Source organism: Symphalangus syndactylus, chromosome 5, assembly GCF_028878055.3.
Source record: "Symphalangus syndactylus isolate Jambi chromosome 5, NHGRI_mSymSyn1-v2.1_pri, whole genome shotgun sequence".
In the NCBI taxonomy this organism is placed as follows: domain Eukaryota; kingdom Metazoa; phylum Chordata; class Mammalia; order Primates; family Hylobatidae; genus Symphalangus; species Symphalangus syndactylus.
Window position 1 is genome coordinate 39057518 of NC_072427.2, and position 18676 is coordinate 39076193.

The 18676-nt window shown below is 42.4% G+C and overlaps 1 long non-coding RNA gene across 1 annotated transcript in view; it reads left to right on the top strand.

The window, feature by feature from the left end:
* LOC129481760 (uncharacterized) overlaps window positions 1-13902 on the top strand; it is a 42182-nt gene extending 28280 nt beyond the window's left edge. Inside the window, exons 2-3 of the long non-coding RNA XR_008657502.2 lie at window positions 10753-10857; window positions 13774-13902. This is a non-coding gene — a long non-coding RNA (uncharacterized lncRNA). The remainder of the gene's footprint in view (window positions 1-10752; window positions 10858-13773) is intronic.
* The last annotated feature ends 4774 nt before the right edge of the window (window positions 13903-18676 follow it).

The window sequence follows — 18676 nt, forward strand, 5'->3', positions numbered from 1 at the left end:
AGTTGCTGAGTTATGCTTCATAAATATTTTGAAATTTTCTCTCCAAAAGACCATGTTATGTTAAGAAAGTGAAAAGGCAAACTACAGACTGGAGAAAATAATTTGCAAAATATATATAATAAAGAACTTGTATTTGGAATATATAAATATATAACTCACCAGTTAAAAGAAAAATAACTCAATTTAAAAATGGGCAAAAGATTTGAATGAATACTTCCCCAAACATTAGATACAGATATCAAATAAGAATATAAAACATTTTTGACATTATGAATCATTAGAAAAATACAAATCCAAACCACAACACACACCCACTAGACTGGCTAAAATTAAAAAGACCGACCATCATACCACATGTTGGTAAGAATGTGGAACATTTACATTCCACTAGCATTCATGCGCTGCTAGTGGGGATGTAAAATGGCACAATCACTTTGGAAAACCGTTTGATAGTTATTGAAAAAGTTAAACACATACCTACCATATAGTTCACCCATTCTATTCCTAGGTATTTACCCAAGGGAAACAAAAACATATGTCCACACAAAGACATGTACATGAATGTTCATAAAACATTATAAACATAGGGTGTATATATATATATATATATATATATATGGTTATGAGATCTATTTTTAAAGTGGCTAATAAGGTTGTTCTCAAATAACATTATTTATTAGGCATTTGTGACTCCGCTGAGCAGTGAATCAATTGTAACTAGCTATGTTTTGATGGCTTCTTAGTTTAACATTGCTGTTTTATTCAACCTATTGCTAGATAAAATGTATAGATTACACTAAAGTACCATTTATATAAAAACAATATTATAACTACACAAAGAGAAATCAAAATGAAATGGAAAATTCAACCATAATATACTCTTTGGACAATTCAACTCATTTATTTTTCCTTGTTCCCATCTGGTACTTGTCTGCATGCATAAAACATTGTTACGTAGTTGTAGAAATCCAATTTTGCATTCAGCTTTTGAAAAACAATTGTAATATTGTAATCTGTTTTTCACATTGCTACTTAGTCTTCACAATTATTTTTAATGACCATGTTATTTATTCTGTGGATTTACCACACTTCAACATTTCTTCTATTGATAGATATCCATGTGTTTTTTAAAATGTTGCTATTAGAAAAAGTTTGTACTTAATATTTTCATATATATAAATATATTTAATATTTTCTTTCTTTTGGATTACTTCCTTGGGATAAATTTCTAGGAGCTGTATTATTGAATCAAAACATAACTATAGCTGTAATTTCTATAGCTCTCAAAATATATTGTCAAAGGGATTTCCATTCATTCATTCACCAAATATTTATTGAACACTTTCTTCTTGCCAGACACTGAATAAGTGTTAGGGTTACAACGGTGAGGAAAAACATACAGCCCATGCTCATAGATCCTGCCGTCTAGTTGCAGAGAGAGACTCCATCAGGTCATCACACAGATGGATGCAATTATAACCATGCTAAGTATTAGTAAGGAGACAGGCATGGAGCTATAAAAGTATTTGATGGTGGAACTCTCCTCTGCCTGTTGGTTAATGGAAGGATTTCCTAGGGAAAAAGTGATTGTGCTTGGGGCTTAAGGATGACTAGGAGCTAACTAGACCAAAGGTGGAAAGGAACAAAATTCTAGACACAGGGAGTAGCATGTGCAAATGCCTTTTGGTAAAGCACATGGAACCGGAAGAAGACTGCAATAGCTGGAGCCAAATGGGTGGGGGAGCATGGGGCAAGACCATGCATGGGCTGTGGGCCATGTGAAGAGCTTTGGTCTTTATCCTGAGAGCAACGGGATCCTACTGAACAGGATGTGTGCTTCAAAACACTCTGGCTGTTGTGTAGTGGGAGGGAGCTTGAGAAAGGATGGGGGTACCAATGGAGAGCTTTGCAGTGGTCCAGATGAAGGATGATAGTTGCTTAGATGATGAGCACGGGGATAGAGATGGGGATAAGGGGATGCATTTAGGAATTATTGAGGAGGTAAAATTGGCAAAATTTGGTAGTGGCTTTGACTTAAGATATAGTAGGAAGGAGAGGAGAGAAGGGAATCAGAAGGATGATTCCTGGTGTAAGAAAGAGGAATGATAGCACCATCCACAGACGTAAGGATCCATGGAAGAGGACCAGATTGGGGTAGTTTTGTACATAAGGAATTCAAGGTGTCCTTGAAATAGACAAGATGAACCATCAAGTGGGCAACTGGACTGTGTGTCTGAAACTCAGAGCAGAGTTTAGGTAAGAGCCATGAACTTATGAGTCATCAGTATATAGACAGCTGGCCAAAGAGCCTGCAGGCGATGTGGGAGGAAAATCAGGAGGACATGATGTCACAGAAGCCAAGAGAAGAGTGTGACAGGAAGGAGAGAGTGGTTGCCAGTGTCAAATGCTGCTGAGAGGCCTCAGCAAATGGAAGTCAATCAATGGTGCCCTTGGCAAGACATAATGATGAACAAACAGGGTGGGAAAATGAATGAGAAATAGGGGGATGAGGGTAGTGTGTTTATGCAGCCTTTCCAGAATGTGACTGAGACGGCAGAGTGGGAGGATAGAAGGCAGAGTGAGGGCTTGAGGAAGGAGTTTTGGTTTCATGTATTTTTTCAGAAAGGAGGACTTGTGCATATGTTGAATGCTGATGGGAAAATCTGAGTCGAGAGCAGCAGGGTGAATCTCAAGGGAGAAGTGACAGTTGATGATAAAGTCTCAACGTAGGTGGGAGAGGATGACATCTTCTTTCAGGTGAAGAGACCACTTTGTTAGGGGAAGGGATGCCTTTCCCATAACAGGCTTGCACTCATTTATAGGACTTCCAGTGAGGACTTAGAAGAGAAGAGCGTTTGGTTTAATTCTATGCAGTTGCCATCTTGAATTTTCCTTTCTTTTTTTTTTTTTGTTTTTGATACAGGGTCTTGCTCTATTGCCTAGGCTGGAGTGCAGTAGCATGATCACGGCTCACTGCAGCTTCAACCTCCCTGGGCTGAAATGATCCTCCTGCCTCAGCCTCCTGAGTAGCTGGGACTCCAGGGACACGGATACCACCACACACAGCTAATTTTTGTATTTTTTGTAGAGATGGGGTTTTGTCATGTTGCCCAGGCCGGTCTTGAACTCCTGAGCTCAAGCAATCTGCCCGCCTTGGCCTCCCAAAGTGCTGGGACTACAGGCATGAGCCACTGTGCCTGGCCGTTTGAAATTCTTATTATTTTTGAAGAAGAGACCCTACATTTTCAGTTTGCACTGGACTCTGCAGATCGCGGGGCTGGTCCTACCTCCAACAACGTCAGAGCTACTGCTTTCCCCCAGACCTCACCAGAATGGAATATAATCATCTCAACCTTTTTGTTATGGCTGTTAATTTAATAGGTGGAAATGTGCACCTCAGTTCTTTTAATTTGCATTTCTTTGATTACTGGCCATGTTGACTGTGTTTCCTTGAGTCTGTTTACTAACCACGCTTCCTTTTATGTGAGCCGCCTGTGTCCTTTGCCCATTTATGTTTTCAAATGCCAAAATAAGTTTCCTCTCTGTGGGAATGAATCACCAATTTTTTAAATGTATGGAGAGAATGTTTTCTGCAGAAACAGCCTGGGATTTCAGGAAGGCAGGCCCAGTTCAGGGGTGCCTTGGGAAGCAAAGGTCCTGTCATTCCAACACTAAGGTAAGAATAGTCCTGTTGGTGTGCGGCAGGCTTTGAATGGAATACTTTTCCATCTAGGTTCTTCTTGAATCCTCAGCTGTGTGAAAGCTATGTCTGCCCCTCTGTGCCCTGCCTAGGCTTTTCCTCCTGCCTGGCCTGCCTGCCATCTCCCCATGGACTGCCCCGTGACCAGACTCACGGCACCCTAGTTATGCTGCTATTTAAATATTCAAATGTTTCTGTATCTGTTTCTATATACTTGTATTTATATATACATCAGTATAAAAATATTGATATATGTAAGTAAACATATATCAACATATATCTATACTGATATATAGATATAAATACACACATATATAACATTTTACAGTAATTATTGATTTTACATCTGTTTTCTTTTCTGGGCCATGAGCTCCCTCATGCTTTAGGCTCTTCCTTTCTTTTCCTTTTTAAAATTGTTATTTTATTTTCTTTTTCCTTTTTTTTTTTTTTTCTGAGACGGAGTCTTGCTCTGTCGCCCAGTCTGGAGCGTAGTGGCGCAATCTCGGCTCACTGCAAGCTCCGCCTCCCGGGTTCACGCCATTCTCCTGCCTCAGCCTCTCCGAGTAGCTGGGACTACAGGCGCCCGCCACCACGCCCGGCTAATTTTTTATATTTTTAGTAGAGACGGGGTTTCACGGTGGTCTCGATCTCCTGACCTCGTGATCCGCCCGCCTCGGCCTCCCAAAGTGCTGGGATTACAAGTGTGAGCCACCTCGCCCAGCCTATTTTATTTTTCTAATAGAGACAGGGTCTCTCTGTCACCCAGGCTGGAGTGCAGTGGTGCAATCATAGCTCACTGCAGCTTCAGACTCCTGGGCTCAAGCAATCCTCCCGCCTCAGCCTCCCAAAGTGCTGCTGGGATTGCACGGGATTACAGGCATGAGCCACCACACTTGGCCCCCTTCCTCCCTCCCTTTCTTCTCTTCCCCTTCCTTCCTTCCTTCCTTCCTTCCTTCCTTCCTTCCTTCCTTCCTTCCCTTTTCCTTCCTTCCTTCCTTCCCTTTTCCTTCCTTCCTTCCTGCCTTCCTCCCTTCTCTTTCTCTCTCTTTCCCTTCCTCTCTCTGTTCTTCACTCATTTGCTCACTCTCCCTCTTTCTCTCTTCATCCTCATTGCCTCACATGGTGTCTGCACATACCAGGCACTCAACTTGATGTCAACAAGTGGATGAAATCAAGTGATGAGTAACTTGTATGTGAAGCTCTCGGGGCTGTTTTCTTCTCCATCCCCATAGTTCTTTTATCCCTGGCTACGTTCTGTTTTTCTGACCACATCTGAGCAGCATGCTCTATCTGGGGCACCAACTTTAGGGTCTAAAGTCTCTGGAATGCTCAGTCTGGAAAGGAAGGGAGCTGGGACCCTGCCATCTGATATTTGAAAGCTGTTGGTTCCTCATCGTGATGAAGGGGTAAGAGGGTTGGCTTTGGATCTAGTCAGATGTGTGTTCAAATCCAGCTCTGCCACTAGTTGTGTATTCTGGGGATGAATGGCTTAACTCCCAAGTTTCTGTTTCCATAAAGAGGGACTTGCTTATTTCAAAGGTGTTGGGAGGATTAACTAAGATGGACAATGTTAAAGCAGATAGCCTAGGGCCTTGTGCATAGTAGGTGATTATTCATCTGGAGTTGGTTTAGAAACTGCCCTATAGAGAGATCCCTCTTGTTAGCATTTGAACCAATGAGTGGAAGATACAAGGAAAGAAGATTTCAGCTAGATGTCCAACAGCCAGGGACAACCAACGATGGAATGAGTTTTTGGAAGGAAGTAACATCCCTGATAGTAGAGAGATGAACATAAAGGCTGAGATATTATAAACTTGAACTATAACTATAGGTATTATAAATTTGAACTATATTATAGTTCAAATTGTCATTCATATGGCAGTTTGAACTAATCCTCTAGTGATCTTTAGTGCCCCATCTAACCTTGGGGAACTTGGATTCTGTGACTGATACTGGGAAGTCCACCGTAGTATATATATGTTGGGCACTTTCAAACATCCATTGTCTTTCCTCTTTCTCCTTACCAAGCCAATCAGTTTATCTTTTCAAAGAACCAAATTTTCGGCTGGGTGCAGTGGCTCACGCCTGTAATCCCGGCACTTTGGGAGGCTGAGGCGGGCAGATCACAAGGTCAAGAGATCGAGACCATCCTGGCCAACATGGTGAAATCCCGTCTCTATTAAAAATACAAAAATTAGCTGGGAATGGTGGCACGTGCCTGTAATCCCAGCTACTTGGGAGGTTGATGCAGGAGAATCGCTTGAACCCGGGAGGCGGAGGTTGCAGTGAGCAGAGATCACGCCACTGTATCCCAACCTGGTGACAGAGTGAGATTCTGTCTCAAAACAAACAAACAACCCAACTTTTCATTTTAATAATCTTTTTTATTGTTTTCTTCATTTCAATTTCATTTATTTCTGTTCTGATCTTCATTATTTCTTTTTTTCTACTAATTTTGGGTTTGGTTTGCTCTTATTTTTCTAGTTCTTTAAGATGCGTAGTTGGGTTGTTTATTTGAAGTTTTTCTGCTTTTTTGATGTAGATGCTTATAGCTGTAAATGTTCCTCTTAGTACTGCCTTCGCTGTATCCCACAGGTTTTGGTATGTTGTGTTTCCATTACCTTTTGTTTCAAGAAATTTTTCAATATCTTCTTAATTTCTTCATTGGCCCACTGGTTATTCAGGAGCATACTGTTTAATTTCCATGTGTTTGTATAGTTTCCAAAATTCCTCTTGTTATTGATTTCTAATTTTATTCCTTTGTGGTTAGAGAAGATACTCAATACAATTTCAATTTTTTTGAATTTTTAAAGACTTGTTTTGTGGCCTAACATATGGTCTATTCTTGAGAATGATCCACATGCTGAGGAGAATAATATGTATTTTTTTTTTTTTTTTTTTTGAGATGGAGTCTTGCTCTGTCGCCCAGGCTGGAGTGCAGTGGTGCAATCTCAGCTCACTGCAAGCTCTGCCTCCCAGGTTAACACCATTCTCCTGTCTCAGCCTCCTGAGTAGCTGGGACTACAGGCACCTGCCACCACGCCCGGCTAATTTTTTGTGTGTTTTTAGTAGAGTCGGGGTTTCACCGTGTTAGCCAGGATGGTCTCGATCTCCTGACGTCGTGATCTGCCCGCCTCGGCCTCCCAAAGTGGTGGGATTACAAGCTTGAGCCACCGCGCCCGGCCGAGAATAATATGTATTCTGCAGCCATTGGATGAAATGTTCTGTAAATAACCATTATGTCCATTTGGTCCATAGTCCTGATAAAGCCTAATGTTTCTTTGTTGATTTTCTGTCTGGATGATCTGCCCAATGCTGAAAGTGAGGTGTTGAAGTCTTCAGCTCTTTTTGTATTGGGGTCTCTCTCTTCAGCTCTAATAATATATGCTTTAAATATCTGGGTGCTCCAGGGTTGGGTGCATATATATTTACAATTATTATATCCTCTTGCTGAATTAATCCCTTTATCATTATGTAATGACTTTCTTTGTCTATTTTTATAGTTTTCATCTTGAAATCTATTTTATCTCATATGAATATAGTTGCCCCTGATCTCTTTTGGTTTCCATTTGCATGGGCTATCTTTTTCCACCCCTTTATTTTCAGTCTATGTGTGTTTTTATAGGTGAAATATGTTTTTTATAGGTAACAGATCACTGGGTCCTGTTTTTGTTTCCATTCAGCCACTCTATGTCTTTTGATTGGAGAGTTTCTCCATTTACACTCAGTGTTATTATTGAGAAGTAAGGACTGACTCCTGCATTTTGTTGCTTTCTGGTTGTTTTCTGGTCTTTTCTTCCTTCTTTCCTTCCTTCCTGTCTTCCTTTTAGTAAAGGTTATTTTCTCTGGTGGTATGTTTTAATTTTTTGCTTTTTATCTTTTGTGTACCTGTTGTATGTTTTTTGATTTGAGGTTACCATTAGGCTTGCAAATAATATTTTATAACCTATTATTTTAAATAGAAGACAACTTAACACTGACTGCATAGACAAACTCACAAACAAGCAAAGACAGAACTAATAAAAACTCTATACTTTAACTTCATCCCTCTGCTTGTTAACTTTTTGTCGTTTCTATTTATATTAATATCTTATTGTACTGTCTATGTCTTGAAAAGTTGCTATAGTTATTATTTTTGATCAGTTCACCTTTTAGTCTTTCTACTCAAGATGTGAGAGGTTTCCACACTAATTACAGTGTTATATTCTGTGTTTTTCAGTGTACATACAATTACCAGTGAATTTTGTACCTTCATATTATTTCTTACTGCTCATTAACATCCTTTTCTTTCAGGTTAAAGAACTCCCTTTAGCATTTCTCATAGGACAGGTCTGGTGTCAATGAAATCCCTAAGCTTTTGTTTGTCTGGAAAAGTGTGTCTCCTTCATGTTTAAAGGATATTTTAGCTGGATATACTACTCTAAGGTAAAAGGTTTTTTTTCCCTTCAGCACTTTAAATATGTAATGACATTCTCTCCTAGCCTATAAAGTTTCCACCTAGAAGTCTGCTGCCGGACACATTGGAGCTCCGTTGTATGTTATTTGTTTTTTTTCTCTTGCTGCTTTCAGGGTCATTTCTTCATCCTTGACCTTTGGGAGTTTGATTATTACATGTCTTGAGGTTATCTTATTTGGATTAAATCTGCTTGATGTTCTTCTATAACCTTCTTGTACTTGAATGTTGATACCCTTCTCTAGGTTTGGGAAGTTCTCTGTTACTATCCCTTTGAATAAACTTTCTACTCCTATCTCCCTCTCTGCCTCCACTTTAAGGTTAATAACTCTTATATTTGTTCCTTTGAGGCTATTTTCTAGATCTTGTAGGCATGCTTCATTCTTTTTTCTCTGTTCTCCTCTGATTGTATATTTTCAAATTGCCTGTTTTCAGGCTCACTAATTCTGTCTTCTGCTTGATCAATTCTGCTGTTAAGAGACTCTGATACATTCTTCAGTTTGCCAATTGTACTTTTCAGCTCCAGAATTTCTCCTTGAGTCTTTTTAATTATTTCAATTTCTTTGTTAAATTTATCTGATAGGATTTATCTGATAGGATTCTGAATTCCTCCTCCTGTGTTATCTTGAATTTAAGTTTCCTCAAAATAGCTGTTTTGAATTCTCTGTCTGAAAGGTCACTTATCTCTATCTCTCCAGGATTGGTCACTGATGTCTTATGTAGTTCGTTTGGGGAGCTCATGTTTTCCTGGATGGTCTTGATGCTTGTGGATGTTCACTGAGGTCTGGATATTGAAGAGTTAGGTATTTATTGTAGTCTTCACAGTCTGGCAGTCTGGGCTTGTTTGTACTCATCCTCCTTGGGAAGGATTTCCAAGTATTCAAAAGAGCTTGGGTGCTGTGATCTAAGTTTTTGGTCACTGCAGCTATATCTGCATTAGGGATACTCCAAACCCAGTAATGCTGTGGCTCTCGCAGACTCATAGAGGTACTGCCTTGGTGGTCATGGATAAGATCCAGAAGAATTATCTAGATTACCAGGCAGAGACTCTTGTTCTCTTTCCTTATTTTTTCCCAGACAGAGTCTCTCTGTGTTGAGCTTCCTAGAGCTGCAGGAGGGGTAACACAAGCATCTCTTTGACCACCACCACTAGGACTGCACTGGGTCAGACATGAAGCCAGCACAGCACTAGGTCATACCGAAGGCCTGCCATAACCACTGCCTGGCTACCACCTATGTTCACTCAAGTCTCTAGGGCTTTACAATCAGCAGATGGCAAAGCCAGCCAGGCTTGGATCCCTCTTTTCAGGGTAGTGAGTTTCCCCTGGTTCTGATGGGTCCAGAGATGCCATCCAGGAGCCAGGGCCTAGAGTCGGAAACCTTAGGAAACCACCTGGTACTTTATTTCTACTACAGCTGAATTGGCATCCAGGCAAGACAAAGTCCTTTCTACTCTTCCTTTCTTTTTCTAGAAGCAGAGGAGCCTTTCCCCATGTCCATCACCACCCTAGGCCTCAGCAAGTACTGCCTGGTTACTGCTAATGTTCATTCAAGGCCCAAGGGCTCTTCAGCCAGCTTGTGGTGAATGCTGCCAAACCTGGGACTCTCCCTTCAAGGCAGTGGGCTCCCCTCTGGCACAGGGCAGGCCCAGAAATGCAGCTGAGGCCTGGAATTTGGGACCGAAACAGTGTAGTTGGTGCTCTACCCTACTGTGGCCAAGCTAGTACATACGCTGATTTTTGGTTCTTAAGAAGATATTTTTATGTGGATAGTAGTTGTTCAATTTGGTGTTCCTGCAAGGAGAATGATCAGTGGAAGCTTCTATTTCGCCATTTCAGTCTGCCTCCTTTCCTTAATCCAATCAGTTTATCTTATTCTCCAGCTATAGACACTTGTTCAGAAATAACCATTTCAGTCCAAGAAGATACAAGGAGGTGTCTGCTTGAGGTTTTGAAAGAGAACTGTCTTCTCTTATCTCCAACCACAAGGAGCTATGAGAGAGAGAGAGAGAGAGAGTATGTGCTCATCTTAGGATAAGACTGTCAGATAAAATACTAGACACTCTGTGAAACTTGAATTTCATATAAATAGCAAATAATTTTTTAGTATAATTATGTCCCAAATACTGCATGGGACATACTCATACTAAAACAAATTGTCTATATGAAAGTGAAATTTAAAAAGACATCCTGTATTTTTTTTCCTTTTTCTAGCAACCCAGTGATTCCATGGAAAGCAGAAAGAAGGACATAAAGAAACTGGATGCTTGGTGACATCTTTGACTCACTGGATCAAACCTTGCCTGAAGCCCACATTTCTGAAATTTCCAGATACAAGAACAAATAATTTATCTTTATTGTTTTACTAGATTTGAGACAAGCTTTAAGTTTCTCAAACTCTTCCTCTTCCTAACAGATTTATCAGAAGCTGAAAGCTCTGATCTTGTTGGGATGCGGATCTTGTCAGGAGAAGGCTTACTTTGTACACTTTTCTTAGTCTGGTTGCCTAACTCAAGAACCTCGGCACTGCTCTGTTACTTTTCTACTCAGACAAGCATTCCTGCAGACACTCACTAGGCTAACTCTGTCTTTATTTTTAGAATTAGACCTTTACGAGAAGCACAGTTTTGTCTTCAGTTTCCTCTCCCCCCACCCGGAATGGCCTGAGCCGAAGCCAGCTCCCTCCGAGAAGCCATTACCGCCTGGTGGGTACTGCAGCCTCAGCCCTCTACACAGACTGGCCAGTGTCTGCTTGGCTCCAGGGCAGTGAGGAGCTGCCTTGGGACTAACAGAAAATTGGCCAGCTTGTTTTTCTTTGGGACCAGAAGAAACCAGCTCTTTTAAATTCTCAATGGCCAGGCCTGGAAACCTAGCTTGCCAGAAGAACGGGAGGGAGAAGAGAAGCGGTCCTTTTGGGGAGGCTCTGGCCAGGGCATTAAAAAGGCAGGATTTTGCTGGAAACAGTGTGCCCTGGCCAAGACCAGGTGGAAAGATCAATTTGGGCTTTATGAATTAGCCCCTTCATTTATTCTGGGTCTGCTTTTCCTCATCTGTAAAACAGTGTTGGACCATCAGACCGAATATCAGCTATCAATCTTGTCCCAGGGCCCACGGGGTCCTAGTTACCAGGCCCTAGGGTTTCAGGCAACAGATTGAGTACAGAAGGTAAAAGCTGAGATGCGGGACAGGCCCAACGACAAGAGCATTGACCTCAACCTTCAAATCTGCTTAACCCATGAGAACTAGCTGGGCACAACAGCGCTGCTTTCAACAGCCACCTGTAACCCATCTCCTTGTATTTCTGACCTTGCCCTGCCTAGATGCTAACCCTCAACTCCATTTATACCCCCAACAGACTTGCGTTTGATATTTAGACACCTTGGTCACAACATCTTGCGTTCTCTCAGGATGCTGATTTCTAACTGCTCTTTGGCCTTTCCTACATTGGTCCTCCTCAGGCAGGGGATCCCTGCTTTTCTATATTAGTGAGTATTGCTGTTGTAACAAACAGACCCAAATATAATGCAAGTTTATGTCGCCTCATTTAACACTGCAGGGCTGTTCTAGTTTGGGGTCAGACATGGTGAGCGTGAGGGCATCCTTCTCCATGCAGTGGTTCTGAGACTTTGGCTGATGGCAGGCATGCCAACTTTAAATTGGCCTCCAAAGTCATGCTAGAGAGCACCGTTAACCAGAAGGAGTTAACCAGAAGGAGAAGGAGTGTGGAAGGGTTTTATCCATCAGGCCTGAGAAGAGCACACGTCTATCACTTTTCATTGATTAGAATTAGGTTGCTTGGCCACGCTCAGCTGCAAGAATGCAGTCTAGCCGTGTGCTCAGGATGAACTGGAAATGGGTTGGGTGGACAGCTGGCCAGTGTCTGCCCTGCCCCACTTTAGCCCACTGGCATCTCTGGCAGCCTGGGCTGATGGCCCACCCGGGCTCAGATGCTGGACCCACCCAAGTGTTCCTGAAAGTCCTCCGACTGCATTTGAGAGTTTGAGAAGTGTTATTTCTATCTCAGATGGATTAAGTAGAAGGATGTGGAGCAGTGAGCCAGGCACGAGGCAGCACAACTGTCATCAACCACTGTCACCCGTCACTAAGCACATGCCCTCCAGGCCTAGAAAGTCTACCTTGCCACTGCTAGGGGAGGAAATGAATGAGGACGAGATGCTAGGGAGCTCACCAGAATCTCAATAGATGTTTCTCAGTCCCATGGCTCTGACATTTCTCAGGAAACCTTAGTGTGTGAGTGTGTGAGTGTGTGTGTGTGTGTGTATGATGATGATGACATAAAATAATCATAACAATGCAGAGAGGTTCTATTACTATTATTATTCACATTTTACAGGTGAGAAAACCAAGGCTAAGAGAAACTATGGATTTTCTAAGGGTAAATTTTAAGCTAGGTCGTCTGACTCCATATCCCAAACTTCTCCCATTGCCATGCTCTCTCCTCCTGTGTGTCCTCCAGTCTACTCAGATGCCACATGCCATGAAGCCTGTGGCTCCCACCTCTGAATCTCCATCCTCTTCACCTGTGTCTCTTTTAGGTTTGACTTGTGATTGGATTTTTTGTGTGTCTTGTTCCCCTATAAGCTTCTTGAGGGTAGAGAGCATGTTGCAGTCACCTCTGAACCTCCTTCTGCTGAAAGCAACCTACACGTAAATATCCATTCTATGAATGAAAACTTTCGTCAGAGAATTCTTGAATTCAGTTAAATGGAAAATCGAAGCCAACCATGAAAAAAGATCAAAGGACAATTTATAGTAAAACACACACTGGCTCCTGTATTTTGCTTCACACCGTGTTCCCTTCTCTCATGTCCTTGGTTTTCCCAGGCAGGCTTCCACAGGGCTTGGCTCATTCACTCTGGCTAGAGAATTTCCTAACATTTTGTTTATTAATACTACTAGTAGTTCCATTACTATGAATAGCTGCAATTTATACAGCCTCTAACTGGTGTCCTCCTTGAATGCAGGGCCTGTGTGGCCCCTAGACCCCAGCTCAGGTCCAGCCCATGGATGCTTTCAATATGTGTTTTTAGTGTAAATGAAGAGATCTATTTAGTGCCAGGCATTGGGTCAGACTCTCAAAATACATTACCTTTAATTTTCAAAATCACCTAGTGAGGAAAGTCTTATAATCACGATTTTATAGATGAGGAAACTGAGGCTTAGTGAGGTTAAGTTATTGGCCCAATGTCACACCGCTAGAATGTGGTTGATCTCAGATGCCAATCAAGGACTCTCAGAGCCTGGGTGGTTGTTAAATCAGCTGACTCCTGGTGTCCTTTGCCTTACTGTAGCCTACTCTCTCTCTTTTGTTTATACTATGGTTTGGATGTGGTTTGTCCCCCACCAAAACTCATGTTGAAATTTGATCCCCCATGTAGCAGTGTTGGGAGGCGGGGTTGGATGGGAGGTGGGGTTGGGTGGGAGGTGTTTGTGTCATGGGGGCAGATCCCTCATGAATAGATTAATGCCATCTTGTGAGGGTGGGCATGTTCTCAGTCTTACAGGAATGGATTAGTTACCCTGAGAACAGGTTGTTAAAAAGAGTTTGGCTTCCTCAGTTGCTTTCTCTGTTTCTCTCTCATCATGTGATCTCTTTGCAGATGCTGGCTCCCTATCCCCTGTCCACCATGAGTCAAAGTAACGTGAGTCCCTCACCAGATGCAACTGCCCAGTCTTGGACTTTCCAGCGACTGGAATCATGAGCCAAATAAACCTCTTTTCTTTATGAATTACCCAGCCTCAAGTATTCTGTTATAGCAACACAAAACAGACAAAGACAGTTTACCTACCTACTTAATAACTCAGGAAATATTTTTGAGCATATATTATGTGGATTACACCACAAAAGGATGACCTATGCAGACATCATCTTTGCTGTAAAAGAGCTCATGGGCCAGCAGTCAAGATAGATATTGAACAAGTGAAAGCCTGGTTAGATGCACACCTTAATGTCTGGTAAGTGCCATAGGGGAAAGAGGAGAATACTGTGAGGAATTTTCTTGTCTTGAGTGGTCAGAGAAAGCCTTTCTGAAGCTTGGACTTATAGGATAAAGTGTAACAAAGAGCCAGCCTGGGGATGGAGGCTGTTCCAGGCAGTGGGAACAGTACTGAAGTAAGAACAGTACTAGAGCAAGAACATGGTGGGCATATAAAAAGGCAGAGAGAAAGCCATTGTGGCTGGGGCTGGTGGGAAGAGAACCATGAATGGAGGTGAGCTGCAAGCAATGAACAGATGGTAGGGCCACTGGATGAGGATCCTGCATCATATTCTCAGGGCAATGGCAGACCAGGAAGGAGTTTTAAGGAACGCTTGTGCAGCAAAGGGATTGGATGTGGACCAGAGTAGAAGCAGGGAGGAGGTTATGGCAATAACCCAGGCAAAGAGATAAAGGTGGCTTGAACCAGAGGAGAGGCAATGAAGATGGAGCATAAGGGACAGATTGGCGATGGTGTTTCATAGTGGAATCAACAGGGCTCAGTGATGAAGTCTGCAAAGGAGTCAGGATTTCTATACATTGCCAGGGGTTGGGATAAATCCAGTCCATATAAATATGGAGGACTCTGTACTAGGTTTTCCAAGAAGTTCTGATGAAGAGGTTCAAGTTTATCCCATCACATGAGAGCACTTAAGTCTTCAATTTGAGCATCTTTGATGGAAGTATACTTGAATGAATACTAGTTCTGCCTGTGAGAATGTGATTATTACAGAGTTAAGGTTTGACATCAAGATGGGAAAGCCAACGTGTCTCACCAAAGGGAAGACAGGTCAGTGGGTCTGGCCCCAAGGGCTGTCAGCTGTCTCAGGATGAGACACCATGATGAAGCATTTGAAGGAGGTGTTTTAGCCCTGGCTCTGGGAAGGGCTACAGGGCCCATGTGTCAGGAAGCAGACTGTGACAGTGATATGGAGCTAGCCAGTGAGTTATGGGACAAAAAGCCCAGTTGAGGGGTCACTGTTCTGGGCTAAGATGGTGCTCAGAGGAACCCAAGGAATTGGGAAAGTTTTCATGATCCCTTGTGAGACTTGAGAAGGGTTTGGGTCATTATTCCCTCTCCTTTATTTCCCAGAAATTCTCCAATGGATCTCCTGAATGTATTCTATTTCGTAAAGGACTTGTTAGGAATGCCTTCATTTAACCTCTGGGCTTAGCCACATCCACTGGATTTGTCCATCTGCTGGGTGAGATTGACTTTCTGTGGCTTGGTAATCCTTGGGTTCCAGTTCAATGCAAATAATAGGAGTTCTTCAATTAATGTCTGCCCTCCACCTCCCTCTCTACTCCTGACCCCATATGCACCCTGCCTCTGGCTGCACCACAACCCTGCCTCTGGGTAAGATAACTTCTCCCTTCTATGCTCCTCCCCAGCCACGCCCCAGCCTTCTGCTGGGGATGGGGCTTGGACCCCCAGGCCACAAGTGTCAGTGGCAGCCACCACACCACTCTGAGTTCTCCGATCTCAAGAGGCAGGTCTCACACCCTTGCTCCTGAAGAAACCAGGCCATTTGAGCAAACCTGCAACGGGCCACATATTTCCCTCTTTTTTAAAAAAATAAGCACTCTTTGTGGCTCAGGTTGGCCCTCACCCTGGCTGGGTGAGTCTCTTCCAAAACCCTATGTCAGAGCACCCTTTGTAACACTCAGGGAAGAGAGGAGGCGGAAAAAAAGGGCTTCTGTTTATCCGGATGTTTGACATCCAGAGAAGGAATATTATTGTTTCTCCAGTCAAATACTGGGGCTCCATTGAAAAATATTTTCGATCTGCTGGACTGAAGGCCAGCGTCTTTGTGAACCTCAGCCAATACACACAGGCCCAGGGTGTTGGGTCAGGGCCTGTTTCTCCCAGGCCGCCACATTCCTGTCGGATGCCCTGAATATGGCATGTCTGGTCTCGGGTATGGAGGCAGCTGCTGGGACATTCTCCCATCCTGTCAGTGAGCAGAGCCAGGGAATTCTCTCCCTGCCATTACAGACCCAGCATCCTGGGGACAGCTGGAATAGGGATGGGATCATGCCAAGGAGGGGCTGTGAACTGAAAGTCACAGAATTAATGTAGTTAAATCCCCTTCTGGCCAGCCAGCCTCCTCCCAGATGCAGGAGAATGCATCCTGCCTGGGATCAGGTATGCAGAGTTCACCTGTTCCCCTCTCTGTCTGCCTGAATTTAAAACATTGGTTTGCCTAGACAGGATAAATAACTTCAGTAAAGTTTCAGGATACAAAATCAATGTACAAAACTTGGTAGCATTTCTATATACCAATAATGTTCAAGCTGAGAGCTGAATCAAGAATTCAATATCATTTACAATAGCCATACTAAAAAATACCAAGGAATACATTTATTCGAGGAGGTGAAAGATCAATAAAAGCAGAACTGCAAGACACTGCTGAAAGAAATCATAGATGACACAACAAATGGAAAAAACATTTTATGCTCATAGATTGGAAGAATCAATATTGTTAAAATGGCCATACTGCCAAAAGCAATCTATAAATTCAATGCCATTATTATCAAACTACCAATGTCATTTTTTGGAGAATTAGAGAAAACTATTATAAAATTCATATGGAACCAAAACAAAGCCTGAATAGCCAAAGCAATCCTAAGCAAAAAGAACAAAGCTGGAGACACATCACCCAACTTCAAACTATCCTACAAGGTTATAGTAATCAAAACAGCATGGTACTGTTACAAAAACAGACATATAGTCCAATGGAACAGAACAGAGAACCAAGAAATCAAGCTGCACACCTACAGCCATCTGATCTTTGACAAAGTTAACAAAAATAAGCAATGGGGAAAGGACTCACTATTCAATAAACAGCACTGGGTTAACTTGTTAACCATATGCAGAAGATTGAAGCTAGACCCATACGTATCACCATATTCAAAAATTAACTCAAGATGGATTAAATATTTTAATGAAAGACCTAAAACTAAAACATCCTAGATGAGACCTAGGAAATACTCTTCTGACATTGGCCTTGGCAAAGAATTTATGACTACGTCCTCAAAAGCAATTGCAACAAAACCAAAAATTGACAAGTAAGAGCTAATTAAACCAACGAGCTTCTGCTCAGTAAAAGAAACTGTCAACAGAGTAAACAGACAACCTACAGAATGGGAGAAAATATTCACAAACTATGCATCTGACAAAGATCTAATATATAGAACCTAAAGGAACTTAAATCAACAAGCAAAAAACAATGCCATTAAAAAGTTGGCAAAGGATATGAATAGATACTTCATAAAAGGAGACATAGAAGCGATCAACAAACGTGGAAAAATGCTCAACACCGCTAATCATCAGAAAAATGTAAATCAAAACCACAACGAGATACCATCTCACACCAGACAGAATGGCTACTATTAAACAGTTAAAAAATAATAAATGTTGACGAGGCTGTGGAGAAAAGGAAATGCTTATACACTGTTGGTGGTAATGTAAATTAGTTCAGCCACTGTGGAAAGCAGTTTGGAGATTTCTCAAAGAACTAAAAATAGAACTACCATTTGACCCAGCAATCCCATTACTGAGTATATAGCCAAAGGAAAATAAATTATTCTACCAAAAAGATATATGCACTTGTATGTTTATCACAGCACTATTCACAATAGCAAAGACATGGAATCAACCTAGGTGTCCATCAACAGTGGATTGGATAAAGAAAATATGGTACATATACACCGTGGAATACTATGCTTGAACCCAAGAGGCGGAGGTTGCAGTGAGCTGAGATCACGCCATTGTACTCCAGCCTGGGTGACAGAGCGAGACTCTGTCTCAGGGGGAAAAAAAAAGAATGAAAAAAGAAAAAAGAGTGGCTCACGCCTGTAATCCCAGCACTTTGGGAGGCCGAGGCGGGCAGATCACGAGGTCAGGAGATCGAGACCATCCTGGCTAACACGGTGAAACCCCGTCTCTACCAAAATACAAAAGATTAGCTGGGCGAGGTGGCGGGTGCCTGTAGTCCCAACTACTCAGGAGGCTGAGGCAGGAGAATGGTGTGAACCCCGGGGGGCGGAGCCTGCAGTGAGCTGAGATCGCGCCACTGCACTCCAGCCTGGGCGACAGCGAGACTCTGTCTCAAAAAAAAAAAAAAAAAAAAAAAAAGAATGAATGAAATCATGTCTTTTGCAACAACATGGCTACAGCTGGAGGCCATTATCCTAAGGGAATTAACGCAGAAACAGAAAACCCAATACCGCATGTTCTCACTTGTAAGTGGGAACTAAACATTAGGTACACATGGACATAAAGATGGGAGCAATAGGCTGGGCACAATGGCTCACGTCTGTAACCCCAGAACTTTGGGAGGCCGAGGCGTGTGGATCACGAGTTCAGGAGTTCGAGACCAGCCTGGCCAATATGTTGAAACCCCATCTCTACTAAAAATACAAAAATTAGCCAGACGTGGTTGCTCGTGCCTGTACTTGGGAGGCTACTTGGGAGGCTGAGGCAGGAGAATCACTGGAACCCAGGAGGCAGAGGTTGCAGTGAGCT